This window comes from Mesoplodon bidens, assembly GCF_964165515.1.
Source record: "Mesoplodon bidens genome assembly, chromosome: 2".
Lineage (NCBI taxonomy): Eukaryota > Metazoa > Chordata > Mammalia > Artiodactyla > Ziphiidae > Mesoplodon > Mesoplodon bidens.
The window spans coordinates 74,301,804-74,323,520 of NC_138177.1; the positions used below are offsets into that span (position 1 = coordinate 74,301,804).

General features: G+C 42.7%; 1 protein-coding gene across 4 annotated transcripts in view; it reads left to right on the forward strand.

The window, feature by feature from the left end:
- The first annotated feature begins 3,209 nt into the window (after positions 1–3,209).
- The window catches only part of GATAD2B (GATA zinc finger domain containing 2B), an 84,530-nt gene continuing 66,022 nt past the window's right edge, over positions 3,210–21,717 (forward strand). For 3 of the 4 annotated variants that reach the window (XM_081225912.1, XM_081225910.1, XM_081225913.1), the window contains exon 1: positions 3,210–3,429. The gene's annotated coding sequence lies outside the window, so the exon portion shown is untranslated. Of the gene's footprint in view, positions 3,430–14,839; positions 14,899–21,717 lie in introns of all 4 variants that reach the window. The other variant, XM_081225911.1, reaches the window with a different exon arrangement.

Consider the following 21,717-nt stretch of genomic DNA (forward strand, 5'->3'; position numbering starts at 1 on the left):
GCCAGAGGATGCGTCCCCATCCTAACTTGAGCAGTGTCCTAAAGGAGCTGCAAAGGAGGGGCTTAGGAAATGCCATCTGTTTTTGCCAGGGACTAGGAGATGCCTTCTTCAGAGGGGAACCCTCATGTCACCCCAGGTTCTGATCAGACCTCGCTCCCTAGAATCAAACTTTCCCTGTATCATCCCCAACAACCTTCTGCAAAGTTGAGTGACTTCCTTCCTGAAAACATGTTTCTGTTGAGTGTAGCATGCCCAGCTGTGCACTGAACCGTCTGGAATTACAGAAAGAATTTTGGGGCTCAGTCCCTACCTTAATAGAGCATACAGTCTTCCTGGTCTAGAGGGCCCCTTGCTTCACAAATGATAATGATGACTCTGCCTCCCAGCTTATGCTTCTCAGTTTTCAACAGGCCTATAGTCAGATGGGTGGAACTACAGAATTCTTTAACCACGAGAGTATCTGGGGATTCCAATAGCAAAGTACTCACCACAGCATCTGACATCTCTGTCCTGTGGCTTAGGGAGCTGTATGAGGGGCAGGATAAGTTCAAATTACCTGGCCGCATTTCTCTTCCCTGACTTTAGAGTGTGTAGGTTCGAGTATGACAAATTTTAGTTAAATCTTGTCTCTGGCACTTACTAATTTTATTACATCAGACAAGTTACTTAACTGCTGTGCCTCAGTTTTTCCTCATCTGCAAATTGGGGAGGTTGTTCAAAGATTAATTATATAATCTACATAAAGTGCTAAACACACTCAATAAATGTTAGCCACAAAAAGAAAATGAACAAACAGAGCCTGCATAGGGCAAAGTCATGTCCACTACACCAGTGGCCTTGCTTACCTGTCTGTCTTGGAGCTTGATCACTCCAGATTGAAAGTTCCCCTCCACGGCCTGATTTTAATTTTGCTGAAAGGCATTTTCTCAGGCGTCACTAGTATCTTCCTCAGGCTGGTATCTTCCACCACTGTGTTTCTCATATCCTTGCAGCCCTTGAAGAATGGCCCTTCAGACAGCAGAGAGTGCACTAGACTGATAATGGACAAAGCAGCAGGTTAGGGAAAGAGGGCTGTACCTTCCATGAGGGCAGTGACTTTGTCCCATTTACTGTATATCCCCAGCACATAGAAGAGTATCTAGTCACATAATAGGTCTTGTATCGTGTGTGAAATAACCGAGCCAGTGAAGGAATTAAAATGACATAATTTTCAGTGTGGTATAAGGTACTACAGGTAGAATACCAATCGAAGCTGAATTTTGAACTAAGAGGGTGAAATTGTTGGAAAAGTGAGGAAAATTCTCGTAATAGTTAATATTATGTTTACTGAGTACTTACTATGGGCTTAGCACTATCCTGAGCTTTTTTTTAAAAAAATATTTATTTATTTATTTGTTTGCACCAGGTCTTAGTTGCAGCAGGCGGGCTCCTTAGTTGCAGCACATGGGCTCCTTAGTTGCGACTCGTGGGCTCCTTAGTTGTGGCATGCAAACTCTTAGTTGCAGCATGCACGTGGGATGTAGTTCCCCGACCAGGGATCGAACCCAGGCCCCCTGCATTGGGAGCGTGGAGTCTTACCCTGTGCCACCAGGGAAGTACCCCTCTGAACATTTAAAATGTATATTTTATAATCCTCACCATTACCCTATGAACTAGGTACTCATCAAGCATTCCCATTTTAAAGATAGGGAAAGTAGGGCATAGAAACTAGAGGTTAAGTAACTTGCACCCAAATCACACAACTGGTAAGAGATCCAAACCCAGACAGTTGGACTCCAGAGACCATGTTTTTGGAAAGAGAAGGTGTTTTACCCACTTTAGAATTGGGGCATGCCTCTGCACGTGTGTGTGTTCGGGGGCCCACCTGTATTTTTGTGGACAAGTCTTCATTAGTTTCATTTCTATTGCACAGCATGACTTCTAAATGATTCGAAAAACACATTCTAGTGCTTCTGGAACCAGTTATTTCTGGGTTCAAACCACTGCTTAGTCACTAATTAGCTGTCTGACCTTTTCAAGTTCCTTAGCCTCTCTGAACCTGTTTCTTGATCTACCTGGATTCAAATTTCAGCTCTGCCACTTACCATGTGTAACTTTGGGCAAGTCATTTGGTCTGTACCTCATTTTCCTCATCTGTAAAATGGGGATAACAGCATCTACCCCACAGAGTTATGAGGAATAAATAAAATAACCCACGCATAGCTCTTAAAAGAATAAAAAAGGATGCATATATAGCACAGTGCCTCAGTCTCTTTTCCCAAAACGTTAGCTATTATTATTCCTTCAACACACTGACTCTGATACTTGGTCCCTATCCTCAGATGCTCAAGAACAATACTTGTGGTAAGTGCTCGAGAAACGCTGAGAGTTTAGGTGGGCCTAGCTGCTTTGGGGAAGTAGGGAGGCTAGCAGGAGCTGGGCCTCGAGTTAGGTGGAGTCGGTGGAGTGGGAGGCTGTTTCCCTCACTGTGAACCTGACAAGACCAAGAGATCCCGAGAGGAGCTGCGAGGGCTCTGCACGGAGTAATTTCTCAGCAGTTTGGCTAGCTGCCTTTTTTTCTCCTGTCGTGGTTCAGTCACGACAGGACCATGCTGGGATACAATGAAGACCAGGAAGCTCAAGGCCTTTGGCAGACGGAGTCAGGCCACGCCCCAAACAGACTGCAAGGCCCGAGCGCCTCAAGCTACTTCTATCGTGAAATTTCTGGGTTCTGTCGGGATGAAACACCACCCAACACAGAGCCCAGCGCCGTTCGCCAGTCTCCATCTTTAGAATTGGAAGAATGAGAACAGGCCAAAGGGGAATCCCGGTTTTGGGATATACTGGGGTACGGCGGCTGCCTGGGGACCAAAACGTCTCTAAGGTAAAGTTGCAGCCTGAAGCGATTTTTTGACCCCCGACACTTAATGGGCTGCTGAAGACCCGGATGTGTCTGGGACTGGCCGAGGTACCCATTAACGCGCCCCCGCTAGACCATCCCCCTCCTCCGTTTACGATTGGGTCTTAAGTACGCCAATCATCACTTCTCCAGCCACTCACTCTTCAAGGGTGGGGTGTAGCCCCGGCATCCCGTCTCCTATTGGTATGGCCGAGAAGAGGAGGGCGGGGAGGCCGGCTCAGGTCGCCCAATGGGCGTCGTGGCGTGTGGGGAAGGCGGAGTCGAGGCGCTTGGCAGCTGCCCAATCAGCGTCCTTGTTTGTGTGGTGCCGCCGCCGCCGGTGCAGCCGCCGCCGCCGCCGCTGCCCCCGTCTGTACCGCAGTGTCTGCTCCGCCCGCCCGCCCGGGTCCGGCCCGCCCCCCTCTCCCACCCCCGCCCCCGGTCCCGTCAGCGGGGTCCGGAACCTACTGTGCCGTCGCCTCTTCCTTTTTCGACGCCGCCGCCGCCGCCTGGGGAGGCGAGCTAGCCGGGAGTTACACCGCCACCGCCAGGTGAGGAGCTTTGGCCTAGGCCAGCCTGGCCGCCCGCCCGCCCGGGGGCGGTGAGGAGCGAGGAAGGGAGGGAGGCTGGGAGGAGGCGGTGGTGGCGGAGGTGGGGGAAGGGAAAGGTGGAGGGGCGGGGGGAGGGGAAGCGCCCGCGAGCCGACGCCCGCCCGCGCGCCCCCGCCTTGCGTCCCCCCTCCCCCCACCCCGGCACCGCGCGCCCCCGCCTCGCTCTCCCCCTTCACCTCATCCCCTCCCCCCGCTCCGCGCGCGCGCCCCGGTCTTTCACTTCGGCCTCGCGCGCCCCCAGCTCGTGTCCCTTCATTTCTTCTCCTTTTACTCTTTCTCCCCTCCCTCGCGCCCCGTTTCCCCCGCCTTCCCCGCTTTCACTCACTGCCTCAGGCCCGCCATGCTCCCCTCCTTCCTCTCTAGCGCGCCCCCCCTTAACTCTCTCCACCCCCAGTGGTGCCCTCAGGGTGCGGGGGCCGCTCCCTGCTCTCAGTCTTGTGTTTGCTGGCGGTTGGGACAAATGGGGGATCCTTAAGGGTGAAGGAAGCACGGGATGATTACCTTTCTTAGGCGAAGGAATCTGGAGCGCAGAACCTTACTCCTTTATTTCATCGTCCACCGTTCCCTCGTCCTCCCTTAGAAGGGAATTGTCTAAGCCTGTGTGGGTACTTGTGTTCTGTAAGGACTAAACTACCGCTTTCTTCAGCTGGGCTTCTGGGACCCACTGGACCTGTATCCCAGTTCAGTGCCTGAGGGTCGATGGAGCTAGAACTTACCTTTTCCTAAACCAAATCCGGACTTAGAGTACTTTTTGCCTCCCTGCTCTAAGGAGCTAGCCACTCCTATGAGTGCAGAGCTTTCGGTGCCATTCGCCGGCCCAGGCCCTTTCCCCCTTCATAAAGGCATGGTAGCCTCTTTGGATTCTTCCCTGGCATCAGCTTCCCTCCGCACACAAGGTGTTAGTTCATAGGGCTGGCACTGAAGTGGAGATGGAGGCATTGATGGTTGGTGGGTGGCATGTGGATGCTAACTGAACTAGCTATCAGCCTTTTCTGCTGCTGTCATCTGGAGAATCAGGTAGCCTTCCGAGAACCAGTTTTCTCATTTCTGATAAATGATTATTTAGAGGGCTTTTGTGTGCGTGTGAAGAGAGCAGGGAGATGCTTAACGTAGTGTGTTTCAGCAAAGGAAAAGAGCAGTGCTTTCAGGCCAGACTGAAAGAGAGATTTGAACTTGCAGCAGCTGGAGTAAAAGCCCGTTGAACAGATCTGTGTTGGAAGAAGAGCTGATGCTTTTGAGTCTTTAAAACATTTTTCTCTCAAAATTATTTTTAAAAAAGACAGCGCATGCATGTGATACAAAGTGAAAAGAAGTCTCTCTCTCACCTGTGTTCTCCAGCCATCCAGTCCCCGTCCCAGTACAGCTGACTTCTGATTGTTTTCTTGCAGCAGCGGGCTGTCTATATGTTGTTGTCTGTATGTTGGAGATTATCCTATTTGGGAGTTTAGTGCTAACTTTACTGCTCCTTCTTTGATACACTGACTTAAACTCTTCCTTGAGATAACCATTTGGATTCATATTTTTGGTGTTGGAGCAGTCTCGGTAGAGTATTGTCTTGGAGTAGCATTTCTGTTGGTGCTTGGTTGGGAAAGAGGCTACTGCTGGAGCTGGTAAAGGTGGTGCTATGGACAGGCTCAATATATTTTGAGGGAAGGCCCACACCTGTTGGAAATGGTGCTGCTTTTTTGTGACTGATATTCAGTCTCTGACTGTGTTGGAATGGGCTGGGTCAAGAATAGTCTTTCCTTGGGCTTTTTAAGCAGATGGGCTGTATAAATAACGAGTTAATGGGAGTACTGATTTGGTAGTACTGTGTTCCGTTTTAAGAGGAATATAGTTTTTTAGTCTAGTGGCAGTGGTAGTCATCATGGTAAGGAATGAAGTAGATAAGTATTAATTAGCAGGAATCAGAAGGCTGGACCTTTAGGCTGAGCGACCCAGTTTGAGAAGAGGTGAGGCTTATGGACTTTTGTCCTGCCTATTCCTGACTTGAGAACACTTTTGATGAGGTGAGAGTGATGAGTAGCAGACAGCAGAATCCATCTTTATGACACTGTGGTTTGCCTTCCCTGCCTATGTGTGATGTCTGTTAACTTCCTGTTTAGAGGCAGTCCCAGTAGGGTCTGAACAGAGGCTACATTCAAATACTTGTCTAGGAACAACGTTAACCAGGTTCCCTGATCAGCACTTCAGATGCAAGTTATGGCAGTAACTTTTACTGCTGTGTTCAGCATAAGGCCGTAGGGTGGTGGGGAAGGGAAACGTGAGAATTCTGTTCTGAATTTCATAGTCTTAAAGTACATTCAAAAGTCTGTGTGCTGCCTGCCTCCCCTTTTTTGGACTAATGTCTCTCCTTACCACCCACCGCCCCCACCTTTCCCCCCCCCAAGCTGGGCCTGGCCAGATGTCCAGGTTGGGTTTTGTTTAGAGAACAGCAGTGTGGAAGAAGAGTCAGTGTGTCAATAATAGTATCCTAATCTTCTGCTGGGACGTCTGGATTAAGCGTTATCTAGTATGTTGTATGTAAACTAGGCCTGTTGTTGTTTTAATTTAATTTAATTAATTTATTTTTGGCTGTGTTGAGTTTTAGTTGCTGTGCCCAGGCTTTCTCTAGTTGCAGAGAGCCTGGGCTACTCTTCGTTGCAGTGCACAGGCTTCTCATTGCGGTGGCTTCTCTTGTTGCGGAGCACAGGCTCTAGGTACGTGGGCTTCAGTAGTTGTGGCTTGTGGGCTCAGTAGCTGTGGCTCATGGGCTCTAGAGCGCAGACTCAGTAGTTGTGGCGCACGGGTGTAGTTGCTCCGAGGCATGTGGGATCTTCCTGGACCAGGGCTCGAACCTGGGTTCCCTGCCTTGGCAGGCGGCTTCTTAACCACTGCGCCACCAGCGATGTCCCTCTTGTTTCAATTTACTGATTCTTCCTTCCTTCCTTACCTCCCCCACCCACCAAGCTGAAGGTGCATATTTAGGGGAACAGCAGCTGTGCTGTCCTGGTTTCTAGACTGGAGCATATTCCATGTTAGCCACCTCATTGGGAGTCATGCTGACAAGTAGCCCCTCTGCACTCAGCTCAGGATGCTTATTTAGTTCATTGAGAAAAGCCAAACCAGCTTTGGTTGATTAAAATAATTGCTAGAGAAATCATGATTTGAGCCATACTGGAACTGAAGGACTTTCTTCTCCAGACCACTTGCAGTACTTAAAGCTCTGCTTCATTACATATTAAGGCACAATAGCCAGGCATTTTCTGAGACAGTTTAGAGGGGAAGGAAAAAAAAGACACACAGTCAGATTGACTATAAATCTAGTCCTGGCATAAAGCTGTTCACCTCTTGCTCAGGAAAAATCCAGCCTATCAGGCAGTGCCACACAAAGTTGCAGTTCTCTTGCATTGGCTAAGCCTGGGAAAGGATACATAAGGAAGTTCAGTTTCTGTTGAAAAGAACTGGCTTTGGTGGGGGGAAGCTTCTATTAGCCATATATAGTTTATCTTCAGTAATCCCTGTGATGTTTTTTCTGTAGGTACTGGTTGGGGATTTTGGTGGCTCCAGAGTCCATGAAGCAGAGAGCCTCCTATATTTGCGTAGTAGTGATGAAAGCCTCTGAAGAGTAGATTTGATTTGAAGTGCTCCCTCTTCATGTTCCATCTTTTATCTTCTATTTTATGGATATATGAAATATCCCTATACAGTTTGAGTTTATTCAGTAGGAAAGGAGTGACCCAGGGTCATTAAGGGCTTAACCAGTCTGATATACTTCTAGATGGTATCTCAGTAATGTTTGATGTCTCCCTCAAATCCTCTGGTGTTTGCTGTAAGTTGCCATCAACCGGCAGGACGCTATCAAGAGTTCTGGCTTGTAGTACCAAAAGCAACAGATGAATGAGGACACATATTTTGTTAATTTTGAGGTATGAAATGATCAAATCCCAGATCTCAAAGAGTTATAATAATTGCAGAAGCTTCTTTGACTACATGTGAACTTAATTGTTATTAATACTAACAGTAAACTATTAAGGAAAATGACAATACTGTGGCATTCCTGAGCCATTCTCTTGTTTTTTTTCCACATCTGGTTAGTATACATTTTTAAAAGTAATTCAGGTTATCGTTACTTGAACCTGAAAGTCATGCTTTACGTCTCCTAATAAAGCTTTCTTGATCTTGTCTCATTTACGGGGAAGGTGGAGTTTGTAATCTAACAAAAAATAGGCTGGATATTAGGATTTAGATTAGACTTTAGGATTAGTAAATTCTCATGGTTGTGAGGGATTAGAAATGTTAATTGGAGAGGTTGTGCATCTCTAACCTAGAAGGTATTTATAAAGTTAGCTTTTTGAAGATATTTAAATTCAGACTTCCTTGGAGGGAGTTTGTGGGCTAATAAGTGGCAAATTGGAATAGCAGAACACAAGTGTAGAGAGTCTAGAAATCCCGGGTCAAATCCTAGCTTCACCATTTATTAGATACAGGATTTTGGGCAAGCTTCCTAAATTTTTTTTTTTTTTTTTTTTTTTTTGCCACGTGGCTTGTGGGATCGAACCCAGGTCCTCAGCAGTGAAAGCACGGAGTCCTAACCACCGGACCACCAGGGAATTCCCAAGCCACCAAATTTTTGAACTCCTGTTTCTTGCACAGTAAAAGCCAGTCTTTACCTTGGGCTTTAAGGTCTTACATGATCTGCATCTCCCTACTCTTCTCTTTTTGATCTCCTGTCATCCTCCCTTTTGCTCACTCCATTCCAGCCACATTGACTTGTTCCTTAAGTGCATCAGCCACACTCTTTTATCTCAGGACCTGTGCACTAGTTATTCCCTCTAGTGGGAAATAACTAGTTTTTCCCACAGAGATAATACAAATGACTAATTTTCTTACCTTCTTCCATCAAGCCTTTGTTTAAATGTCACCTTTTCAATGAGGCTTTATCCTACCCCTATTTAAAATTTCACCTTCAGCTTCCACCCCTCACTCGTAATCCTTCTCTGTTCTTTCCTTTTCATATAGCACTTACAGCTTTTTAATATACTTATTTGTTACATTTATTGCTTATCGATTCCCCTGGTATGATGGAAGGTCTGTGAAAGCATGGATTTACTTTGGTGTTTTGTTTAATGCCTAGTGCAGTGTCTGGTGTATAGTTAATACTCAATAACTATTTCTTGATCAAATAGGAATAATAACTTTTCCTAACCTCGTATTTATAACAAAACTGTGAAATGTGGTAAGTATGATACAGGATATTAAAATGTTTTTTGAACTTTGAAGCATTATACAAATAATGATGATAAAATGATTGCTTTCCCATTGAAATGGTAAATAACACTTGATTATGGAAAAAAATCTTCATATATATTCACATATATTATCACATCTCCTAAACTCCAGCCCTCTGTTTCCAGTTGTCTACTTTGTGCTAGACATATCCATCTCTGTATTCCATGGGTACCTCAAGCTCAACATTTTCATCATCTGTTCCCCTTTTGTGATTCATTGAGTCACCTAAGCCAGAAATGAGAGCATCATTGTCAGTTCTCTCTCTCTCCCTTATCCATTACTTTGCAAACATTTCTGAATCTATTCCTTTTTTCTGTATCTCCATTACGGGTCTCCTAATTCAGGACCACAGCAACTCTTATTTGGAATATTGCCATGATCTCTTACAGTTCTGTTTGTTTTTAGTCTTGTTTCCTTTTAAACTCTCAATCATATTCTCTTCAAAATAGTCTAATGGAGATCTGATTATTCTACCTGCCCTTCTCAAAGGTATTCAATAGTTTCCAATCATTTAAAGGTACTCTGCATAATATCAAAGCCCCTTTGTAAATCTTGACCTTCGTTTTTCTATCCAGCCTTACTTTTCTCCCTTTACAGTTTATACATGAGCAAATACAGTTCTTTTTTTTTTAATTAATTTATTTATTTTTGGCTGCGTTGGGTCTTCATTGCTGTGTGCGGGCTTTCTCTAGATGCGGTGAGCGGGGGCTACTCTTCGTTGCGGTGTGTGGGTTGCTGATTGTGGTGGCTTCTCTTGTTGCAGAGCACGGGCTCTTGGCACACAGGCTCAGTAGTTGTGGCTTGCACGCTCTAGAGAGCAGGCTCAGCAGCTGTGGTGCATGGGCTTAGTTGCTCTGTGGCATGTGGGATCTTCCCGGACCAGGGCTCAAACCCATGTCCCCTGCATTGGCAGGCTGACTCCCAACCACTGTGCCACCAGGGAAGTCCTGCAAATACAGTTCTTTTAGTTCCCAGATCAGCTATCAAATTTCATCTCAAATGCTGCTGTCTCTGGGAAGCCTTCCTTGACTTGCCCAGAGAGACTTAGATATGCTTTCTTCTTTGATCTCACTCTAATTTATAAATATTGCTTGTCTCCCCTCAGTGGTCTGACAACATTCTGAAATAAAGAGATACCATGTCTTTTTACTTTTGTGTCTCCAGTGCCTAGCATGGTGCCTGTCGCCCAAAAAGTATTTTAAAATATGAATAATTCTGTGGGTTGAGAAAATGCTGCGTACATTTAGAAGATGCCCTATTTGTTATGTTCTGGGAGCAGAAGAACAAGTTTGGAGTCTTGGTTCTATTTATCATCTGTGTGACCTTGGTTGAGTCACTTGAAGTCTCCAAGCCATAGTTTTCTCAGCGTAGAAATGAGGATCAGTAGCTGCTTTATCTGTTTCACTAGGTCTCTTTGTCAGTCAAATGAGATTATGCATGTAAAGGTGTTTTATAAGCTAAAACACTGTATAGTTGTTAGTTATTATGTGCTGACACAAGCTGAGCTTTTTCACAACTCATTTTTTCTTGTTTATATTCATGTAAGGCCCTTTTTATCACTGAAACCATAAATACTCTTCTACAACATGTGTTCTGTTCATATCCATTTTTTATCAGTAGGTGTAGTGTGTTCCTGTGTATCATTCTTTTTTTTTTTAATACTATTTATTTGGTTGCACCAGGTCCTAGTTGCGGCACGCCGTCTCCTTAGTTGTGGCTCGCCAGCTCCTTAGTTGTGGCATTTGAACTCTCAGTTGCAGCATGCATGTGGGATCTAGTTCCCTGACCAGAGATTGAACCTGGGCATCCTGCATTGGGAGCGCAGAGTCTTATGCACTGTGCCACCAGGGGAGTCCCACTATATCATCTTAAATGTGGCAAATTTAAAGGCTTTCTCAGTCCAGTGGATTAAAAAGTTTGCAAAATCCTGAGAAATTACACTTCTCAGGGAGTATTTCAGTCATGGATTCTGTAATTTTTCCCTCAGATTTTAAAAAATTGCATTTTTGCAACTTTTGGAACTTGAAGGGAATTTTTATTATTTACTTATTTAATTATTTAATTTTATTTATTTTTGGCTGCGTTGGGTGTTTGTTTTTTTTTTTTCTTTTTTTTTGTGGTATGCGGGCCTCTCACTGTTGTGGCCTCTCCCGTTGCGGAGCACAGGCTCCGGATGCGCAGGCCCAGCGGCCATGGCTCACGGGCCCAGCCGCTCCGCGGCATATGGGATCCTCCCAGACCAGGGCACGAACCCGTATCCCCTGCATCGGCAGGCGGACTCTCAACCACTGCGCCACCAGGGAGGCCCGCGTTGGGTGTTTGTTGCACAGGGGCTTTCTCTGGTTGCAGCGAGCGGGGGCTACTGTTCATTGCAGTGCATGGGCTTCTCATTGTGGTGGCTTCTCTTGTTGCAGAGCACGGGCCCTTAGGCGTGCCAGCTTCAGTAGTTGTGGCACACGGGCTCAGTAGTTGTGGCTCGTGGGCTCTAGGGCTCAGGCTCAGTAGTTGTGGCTCATGGGCTTAGTTGCTCCGCGGCATGTGAGATCTTCCTGGACCAGGGCTCAAACCGTGTCCCCTGCATTGGCAGGCAGATTCTTAACCACTGCGCCACCAGGGAAGTCCCTGAAGGGAATTTTTAAAATGTAAATATAAACTCATTTGTTGAGCACTTTCTTTGTGTAAGGCTTTATGCTATTTATATTCTTACAGTAACTCTGTGAGGGAGGTATTATGATCACTTTACAGATGAGAAAACTCAATTCCCAGGGAGGTTGTCATTTTGCTAGAATCTCAAAAATTAATAAAAGTGGTGAATCCAGTATTTGAACAACTTTGCCTGACTCCAAAAGTTGTGATCTTACCATTCTCCTAACACTTCTTATAGAGTTTTGTTTTGCCTTTACAAAAACAAAACAAACAAAAGAAAGATAGTTTTCCTCAATATTAATAGGTCTTATATGAAAATATAATGTGGTCAAATAGGGTTTTGAAAAATTCTGCGTTAAGTTAAGGCAGATTTCTTTACAACATAATGTCCCAGAGCCTTGCGTGTCTAAATATACATTGTGTATTAGGAGTGGTAAAAGAACGGCTAAAGGATGCAAAGCTTCTGGAAATTATTTGACCATGAAAGAGCATCTCTTCCAGAAGACAGTACTGCATCCTTGATATTCTGCTTCCCTGTAGTTCTTTATGGGTTGTTGTTGTTGTTGTTGTTTTTTAAGGGTTGTCACTCTTGAATGAGGGAATTGACTACTTTAGTGTGCTGGTTTTTCAGAGAACTAGTATGGTGGCATTAGACTAGGTATATTTTAGAAACTTCAGTGGTTCGGAGGCTGCAGTTTTTTTCCTTATGAATCTTCTAAGGCAAATGGCACAGCTCATCCAGCTTGGCCCTCACCTCCAATGAGTTCTCAGGAGGATAACTGTTACTGAGCTGCTGCCCCCACCTTCTTTCATCTAACGTTCTAGGAAGCAGGAGAGTAAGGTTTCAACTTTGTGAGTGAGCAGAATCCCTTGAGCCAGGAGCAAGAAACCCTTCCTTTCTGTAAAGATGGTAGTATCACACTAAGAAATCTGTAAAGCCCCCCATTCTTTCTCTTCTGTGAGTCATGCAGACAGACCTGGGGATCAGAGGCAAGAAGGAACAATACCTTTGATTTTTTTCAGTCCTTTAAAGATGATACGTTAGCCTTGAAATTAAAACAAAACTTTGAGAAATTTGTCCTATGTTCTTTAAAGGCATAAAGGTTACCTGAATGGTGTTCACCACTAAATAGGTTGAGCTACCAGCGAAAAATGTTGAAAATATTTCCCCAAGAGGATAACATATTTTGGAGGGAGAGGCACTTTTCTAACCACTCTTTAACATTTATATGGCTAGATTGATTGTTGTTATTAAATGGATTGAAGCAGTTGGTCATGTGTATTGTTACTGCCCTGGACAGGTTGGCTAGAAGACCCTATATTAGATTCTATGGAAAATGATGTGAGTAGCATGACACTCTTCTCATGTAGTAGTGTCCATGAATAATTATTATGTTACTCTAATGCTCTTCTTTTCTCATTTTATAATTCAGTTAGTAAAGAATGCTTGCTGAGTTCCTTGTCTGAGTGCCTTGTGAATTTGAAAGTTTTGCTTTCTTAAGAGTATATATATATATATATATTTTTTTTTTTAAAGAAGATGTTGAGGGTAGGAGCTTATTAATTAATTTATTTATTGGTGCTGTGTTGTGTCTTCGTTTCTGTGCAAGGGCTTTCTCTAGTTGTGGCAAGCGGGGGCCACTCTTCATCGCGGTGCACGGGCCTCTCACTATTGCGGCCTCTCTCGTTGCGGAGTACAGGCTCCAGACGCGCAGGCTCAGTAGTTGTGGCTCACGGGCGTAGTTGCTCCGTGGCATGAGGGATCCTCCCAGACCAGGGCTCGAACCCGTGTCCACTGCACTAGCAGGCAGACTCCCAACCACTGTGCCACCAGGGAAGCCCAATCTTAAGAGTATATTAAATCCAGATATTTTCTGCCAAGTGAATGGAAACTAGAATATGGGTCTCTCTTTTTTTAATATATAAATTTATTAATTTTATTTATTTATTAATTTTGGCTGCATTGGGTCTTCGTTGCTGCGCGCGGGCTTTCTCTAGTTGCAGCGAGCGGGGGCTACTCTTCGTTGCAGTGTGCGGGCTTCTCATTTCAGTGGCTTCTCTCGTTGCGGAGCACGGGCTCTAGGCCCGTGGGCTTCAGTAGTTGTGGCATGCGGGCTCTAGAGCGCAGGCTCAGTAGTTGTGGCGCACGGGCTTAGTTGCTGTGCGGCATGTGGGATCTTCCCGGACCAGGTCTCCAACCCGTGTCCCCTGCATTGGCAGGCGGATTCTGAACCACTGCGCCACCAGGGAAGCCCAGAATATGGGTCTCTTACTGCACTAGGATTCAGTCTCAAGTTTTCATTAGCCTGCATTTTTAACTCTTCACCTTCTGCTTGGAGAGCTATTTCCCAGTTGAGTTCTGTATAATGCATTAATATTGAACTGAAAGCTTTCAAGGAGTATGGGTGACTGGAAAAGGATCTTTTACAGCTGTGCTTGCAGCGGACAGAAACATCTTAAAAATAGCAAGTGCAACTTTGAAAACCCTTGAGGGTTCAAGGGAATAAGATGTCTCTAGCTTAAATAGTGGTGTAAAAATTTTTTTTTGAGATTTAATGAATTATTATACATGAAGGGGTACTATCTGTAATGAACTGTTTAGACTGTTGCATTCATACTACCGAAGACTTGATATATATCTGGTATTAAATTGTAGGTTCCCAGTTTTGTCAAAGACAGAGTGGTAGATGTCACAGAAGAGTATAACCAAGGTTAGAATATGAGCAGTTTCTATTTCCAGATTAAGCCTTCTATTCTGGCTGGCTGAATACCTGATAATATTCACAGGAGGGAGTAAAATACAATATGATAAAGTTGTATCAAAAAATAAAACTTAGAAGTGTCTCTAGTTATGTGTGACTTCTTTGCTGTCTTCTAGATTCAGTTTGGTTGAGAGTGTGAAGATGACTGTATAAGGGGCACTTTTATGGTGCAGAGGTGTGTTGGAGGAAAGCAGTGAGATTTTTACTCATTGTTTTCTAGCTTTAAGAATTATCTGAAGAAGCTTTTGAAAGTGGTCATTTTAATTTTCTTGTTACTGGGGCTGCTTAGCACATCTTTCACGTGTTGCCTAGAGTGTCACATTAGGTTTTGCTGGTTATTCTGAAAAACTTTGCACTCTCTTGTTCTTCAGAACCAACTGTTCTTGGTGTTGTGCATACATTTAATTCTGGTGTCTGGATATGAGAAAATAGTCTAGTGTTGGTACTAATCTTGGGGGTATTTTTACATAATTAGTTGAAATCTTTCCTTCTTTGGTTAAACTAGAATAAGTTTTGGTCACTTTTAAAAGTATAGCTCTGCAGTTGGAAAGTCCTAGGTTCAAATTTCTACTTTGCTGCTTACTAATTGTAAGACCTTTAACTTCTCTCTGCCTGGCAAATAGTAACTCTGTACCCATTAAAAAATAATTCCCTATTATTCCTCCCCTTAGCCCCTGGCAACCACTATTCTACTTTGTCTCTGTAAATTTGACTACTCTAAGGACTTCACGTAAGTAGAATCATACAATTTTTGTCCTTCTGTGTCTGGCTCATTTCATTTTAGCATAATGCCTTCAAGGTTCATCCATGTTGTAGCATGTGTCAGAATTTCATTCCTTTTTAGGCTGAATAATATTCCATTATATATATATATATATATGTATGTGTGTGTATATATATATGTGTATATATATACACACTTTACCACGTTTTATTTGTTCATCTGTCAACGGGCATTTCGGTTGTTTCCACCTTTTGGCTATTGTGTATGATGCTGCTGTGAACATGAATGTACAGACATCTGTTTGAGTCCCTGCTTTCAATTCTTTTGGGTATATACCCAGAATTGGAATTGCTGGATCATACGGCAATTCTATGTTTAATTTTTTGAGGAACTGTCATACTGTTTTCTACAGTGACTATATCATTTACATTCCCATCAGCAATGTACGAGGATTCCAATTTCTCTGTGTTCTTATTACCAACACTTGGCTATTTCCTTTCTTTTTTTTTTAATTTTTGTTTTTATAAAAGCCATCCTAATTGCTATGGAGTGGTATCTCATTGTTTTGATTTGCATTTCTCTAATGATTAGTGATTTTGAGCATCTTTTTATGTGCTTATTGGTCATTCGTATATCTTCTTTGGAGAAGTGTCTATTCAAGGCCTTGCCCATTTTTTAATTGGGTTGTTTGTTTTCTTGTTGTTGAGTGGTAGGAGTGCCTTATACTAGATATTAATCCTGTATCAGATATATGATTTGCAAATGTTTTCTCCTATTTTGTGGGTTATTTTTTTACTCTGTTGATAATGTCCTTTGATGCACAAAAATTTTTAATTTTTTAAAAAATTGTTTATTTGTCTGCACCGGGTCTTAGTTGCGGCATGCGGGATCGAGTTCCCTCACCAGGGATCGAACCTGGGCCCCCTGCATTGGGAGCACGGAGTCTTAACCACTGGATCACCAGGGAAGTCCCCAAAATTTTTCATTTTGATGAGATCCAGTTTACTTTTTCTTTTGTTGCCTATTTTTTGTGTTGTATTAAGAAATTTTTGCCAACTCCAATGTCATGAAGCTTTTTCCTCCTCTGTTTCCTTCTAAGAGTTTTATACTTTTAGTTCTTACATTTAGGTCTTTGATCCATTTTGAGTTAATATTTGTATATGCTCTAAGATAAGGGTCCAGTTTTATTCTTTGGCATGTGGATATTCAGTTTTTCCAGCACCATTTGTTGAAAAGACAGTCCCTTCTCCATTGAATGGCCTTGTCACCCTTGTTGATAATCATTTGACCATATATGCAAGGCTTTATTTCTGGAGTCTCTGTTCCATTCGTCTGTATGTCTGTCTTTATGCCAGTACCACAGTGATTCAGTTACTCTAGCTTTGTAGTAAATTTTGAAGTCAGGAAGTGTAAGTCCTCTGACTCCTCTTCTTTTTCAAGATTGTTTTGGCTATTTGGGATCCCTTGAGATGCCATATGAATTTTAGACTGGGTTTTTCTGTTCACATTCTTTTTTATTTTGGGCCAAACAGTATAAAGCTAAACTGAATGGGATGCTGTTACTATAATATGGTAGCTGATTCCTATCATGGAGAGCTTTAATTTCACCTAGCTCCTTGGATCACAGTATTTTTCTCTACGGTATTAGAAACAAGGTTACTCCGAATAGCTTTCGTTCTTGTAAATGAATTTGTTTGTTATGGTTGGAACATTTTATTTATTGTTAAAAGTTTGGTTCAAATTAAAAAAAAAATCAAGATACACAGTGAAAAGTTTTTCATCATTGTTTCTCACCTGCTTAGTTTTAAGCCCCATCATTGTTATTCCTTTCTTTTCTATCATTTCAGAGTTTTTTATATATATGCAAGCAAATGTTAATTTATTTTTAGTTTTTCTTTTTACACAAAAGATGGCATAGTTTTCCACGTCTTGCTTTTTTTCATTTAATAATATAGGAGATTTTTTTCAAATCTATATGTAGAGAATTTACTTATTCTTTAAATGAAAATTTTAAGGGTGAAAATCTTTTCATGGATACCAGAACTTTGTTGGGAAAGAATATTCAACTTTATGGCTGTATACCTTTCCTATTGCCTGCAGGTCTTGCTCTTTAGTAACTTTCATTGCTATTATTCTCTTAGTCAGCATTAAGTAAACATAATTCAAGTACTGCTAGGTTATTAAACTTATTTTAGGAATGCTGATTACGTAGTTCATAAAGTCTGTTTTGTAATTTCATTGGTAGTCCTAAATCCCAAATTATGTCAGAAAATCCTAGGCTCTGATCAGTGATTATTTTTATATATAATATCAGGGTTATTTTTCCAGTTCCTAGAGTATAGACCCCAGGTGGTTTTCTCTCTCATAGACTGGTTTGGTTTAGGAAAATGACAGTTAAAGAGAAAACTTGGGTCTCTTTTCCATGGAGCTCTGTTTACTTTGTAACCACTTAAATCGGCTGGTTGTGGGGAACTGAAAAAGCCTGACCATGCATATATTCATATGAACATTCATAGGTATTAGGTGTTTATTGTACACCTACTATGTAAAAGACATACACATAGGTGTTGTAGAGTATGTAAAGATAAACGATACAGCCTCAGTCCTCAAGAAGATACATAGTACAGAAGAGAAAACAGGTATTAAAATAACTGCAATACTAGATACAATGTATTTATAAATTAAGTAACCAACATAGGAGGAACAACATATCAGCACCTTTTACAACTTGGGTCAGAGTGCGAGTTAAGCTTACCAAATCCTGAAAATTCTATTTTCAAAACTTCTCTTTATTCCATCTATCTGTGTCTATCCCAACTTCTGTTGTTTTAGTTTTAGCCATTGTAATTGTTTGCCCATGTCCATTTAATACCTTGGATATGTGGTTTCTTTGTTTTTGTTTTTTCTGGCTGCACTGTGCAGCTTGCAGGATCTTAGTTCCCCAACCAGGGATCGAACCCATGCCCACGGCACTGAAAGCTCCAAGTCCTAACCACTGGACCGCCAGGGAATTCCCTTGGATATGTTTTTAGTAATAACTAACATTTACTGGGCTTTTCTATGTGCAGGCACTATTTTAAGCACTTCACATTAATTAACTTGTTTAATCCTCACAATACTCTAAAGGTAGACGCTGTCATCATCCCCATTTTACAGGTAAAAAAAACTGAGGCGCAGAGAGCTTAAGTGATTTGCCTAAGGTCACATACCTAGTCAGAAAAGAGCTGGGATACAAAATCAGGAAGTTTGACTGTTACGCTCTAATTCTTGAGTATTGGGGCTTCCCTGGTGGCGCAGTGGTTGAGAGTCCGCCTGCCGATGCAGGGGACAGGTTCGTGCCCCAGTCCGGGAAGATCCCGCGTGCCGCGGAGCGGCTGGGCCCGTGAGCCATGGCCGCTGAACCTGTGCGTCCGCAACGGGAGAGGCCACAACAGTGAGAGGCCTGCGTACTGCAATAAAAAAAAAAAAAAAATTCTTGAGCATTATGCTGTACTCTTCGTGTGTGTGTGTGTGTGTGTGTGTGTGTATTACACAATGTTTGTCATTGTCTTAGTGGCTGTGCAATATTTCATTGTATGGATATATTTTAATTTGTACTTATTCTATCCCCTCTGAGGAACATTTAGGGTGTTTCCAGTGTGTGGGAATACTGTCATAACCAGGGTTCCAGTGAAACATCTTACATACATCTTTATACATTTTAGTATGTCTGTAGGTAAAATTCCTAGAAATATAATTACTAGACCAAAGGGCATGCACATTTAAAATTTTGTTAGATACTAAATTATCTTCCAATAATTTGGATTTATATTTAATATATTCACACCAACAGGTTATGAGAGTTTCTAAAACAACTCAATTTAAATCTAAATTTGAGGGAAGTAGTGTGGCTGGACACTGATGAGTACTGTCTTCAAGTGCCTTTGAAAGCACTTTTTTTTTTTTTTTTTTTTTTTTTTTTTTTTTTTTTTTTTTTTTTTGCGGTACGCGGGCCTCTCACCGCTGTGGCCTCTCCCGTTGCGGAGCACAGGCTCCGGACGCGCAGGCTCAGCGGCCATGGCTCACGGGCCCAGCCGCTCCGCGGCACGTGGGATCCTCCCAGACCGGGGCACGAACCCGTGTCCCCTGCATCGGCAGGCGGACTCTCAACCACTGCGCCACCAGGGAAGCCCTGAAAGCACTTTTGTGCCTTATTAGAATTTCCTTCCTTAAATGCAGATATCTTTGGATTTTGATTATTGGGCATGTAACTGTAGCCAATTGTTGGGAAGAGGAGTACGTATTTTAGAAGTAAATTTTACTTTTTTGAAATGTCCTTCAAACCTCTCAATTGTCAGTCTAAATGTAAAAGTTTTGACAAGTTGATTTCTTGTCACCACAGTCTTAAAATCAGGACGACTTCAGGAATAAGGAGCATATATAGTTCCCAGCTGACTGCTCTCATGGAAACTCCTTACTGGAGTTCTTGTTAAACTCCCAGTAGGCAGAGGCAGAAAGTCAAACACTGCTAAATCAGCAGGGTTATATGGTTTTTAGGGAATGGGTATGTTAAGACAAATAAGACCAAATGCCTTATAGGACTCATTTCCTTTCCAACTAGTTTTCTGCTCATTGTTCAGTTATTTGTCTTCTTCCTCATCGCATTTCTCTGCTTTTAGGGTGAAGGTGATTTGTTTTATTCAGTAGATTTAAATTTTGTTTAGTGAACTTAGAACTTATTAGTAGGCTTTCACTTGCCCAGAGTAGGGAGGGGGTTACCTTTGGTGGTACCATGACCCTACATACATTCTTTATTTTATCCCACATTCATGGCCTACTGGCAGCAGTTAAATGAAACAAACTTAGTTTTCGTACACATCCTTAAGCAGCGACAGGAAATTTGACTAATTCAAGGGTATGAGATGTGTTCAAAGTTACCGTCTCCTTTGGAATTAAAAGAGCATTGGAGACTGTTTCATTAATTTATTATTGTTGGTGGTGATGTCTTGTTTAATTCCAAGTCTGTCATTTTATTTCCAAGGAGCAAAACTTGTCTTCTAGGCCTGTTAATATCAGTTCTATTAAGTTTTGGATTACTATAATATTTCCTTCTGTTGACCAAAAGATTTAGATCTACTGCTGATCTTTATCTTCCTTATTGCTTGACACTGGTTTTGGGAGATGAAGAGGAACGGGAACTGGAAGCTCCAGATGTCTTATCATCAGTACTCCCTGTTTGTAGTGTAAGTCTAGATGAAGGCAACTGTGAACGGGGTTCTAATTTTTTTTTAATACATTTATTTACTTTATTTATTTATTTTTGGCTGTGTTGGGTCTTTGTTGCTGCGTGCGGGCTTTCTCTAGTTGCATTGAGCAGGGGCTACTCTTTGTTGTGGTGCGTGGGCTTTTCATTGTGGTGGCTTCTCTTGTTGTGCGGCACGGGCTCTAGGTGCACAGGCTTCAGTAGTTGTGGCTTGCGGGCTCTAGAGCGCAGGCTCAGTAGTTGTGACGCTGGGGCTTAGTTGCTGCGCGGCATGTGGCATCTTCCCGGACCAGGGCTCGAATCCGTGTCCCCTGCGTTGGCAGGCGATTCTTAATCACTGCACCACCAGGGAAGCCCTGGGTTCTAATTTTAAAATGTTGGAAGCTTAATGATTTTGATATTTGGGGTGAAATTTATTCTTGAAGTTTTCTTTTATCTCTTTTAGCTTAGCAAGAAATATCTTTAAACAAACCTTAATGAAGGAGAAAGGATTTCTCTTCCATTTACTAAATAAAATTGGTGGCTTTTTTTTTCACTTTCTTTTATGCTTTGGATAAAATTAGGTTAGGGTCACTTTTGAGATTTCATTTGGAAAGAGGTAATATCAGTACAGAGCAAGTGCTAGTGTCTATCAGAGTAAACTCCATGGAGAGAAGAATTTTGCCTATTCACTGTTGTAGCCCTTGCACCTAAAACAATTCCTGCCATATAATATGTAATTAATTTGTTGAGTGAACAGGAAGTAGAAAACTAAATTGTGATATCCCATAGTTGGCGTTCTGTATACCATTTAAGATGAATGAACTAGTTACATGTATCAACCTGGATGAATTATCAAAGGTAATGTTAAAAAAGTAAGCTGCAAAGTGATACACAAATATATGTGATATAATCCCATAAAAATTTTAAACTTGCAAAATGATATAATATGTTTTATCTAGTTATACCTGCACACATAAAGTAAAAGTACTAAAAAAAAAAAAACCAAAAAAATACCATGGCAGTGATAAACCAACTTCAGTGTAGTGGTTACCTTTGGGGAAAGGAAAAGAGAAATAGGATTGGAATACTTAGCTTCAGGTTTTTTTGTTTGTTTGTTTGTTTTTTTGCGGTACGCGGGCCTCTCACTGTTGTGGCCTCTCCTGATGAAGAGCACAGGCTCCTGATGCGCAGGCTCAGTGGCCATGGCTCACGGGCCTAGCCGTTCCGCGTCATGTGGGATCTTCCTGGACCGGGGCACGAACCCGCGTCCCTTGCATCGGCAGGCGGACTCTCAACCACAGCGCCACCAGGGAAGCCCTTAGCTTCAGTTTTATTTGTAATGTTATATCTCTTAAGCTAGTGTGATAAGTAAATGGTTGTTATATTATTCTCTACACTTTTCTGTAAATTTGAAGTGTTTAATAAAAGTAAATGAGAGGGCTTCCCTGGTGGCGCAGTGGTTAAGAATCCGCCTGCCAATGCAGGGGACATGGGTTCGAGCCCTGGTCTGGGAAGATCCCACATGCTGGGGAGCAGCTAAGCCCATGCACCACAACTGCTGAGCCTGCGCTCTAGAGCCTTCAAGCCACAACTACTGAAGC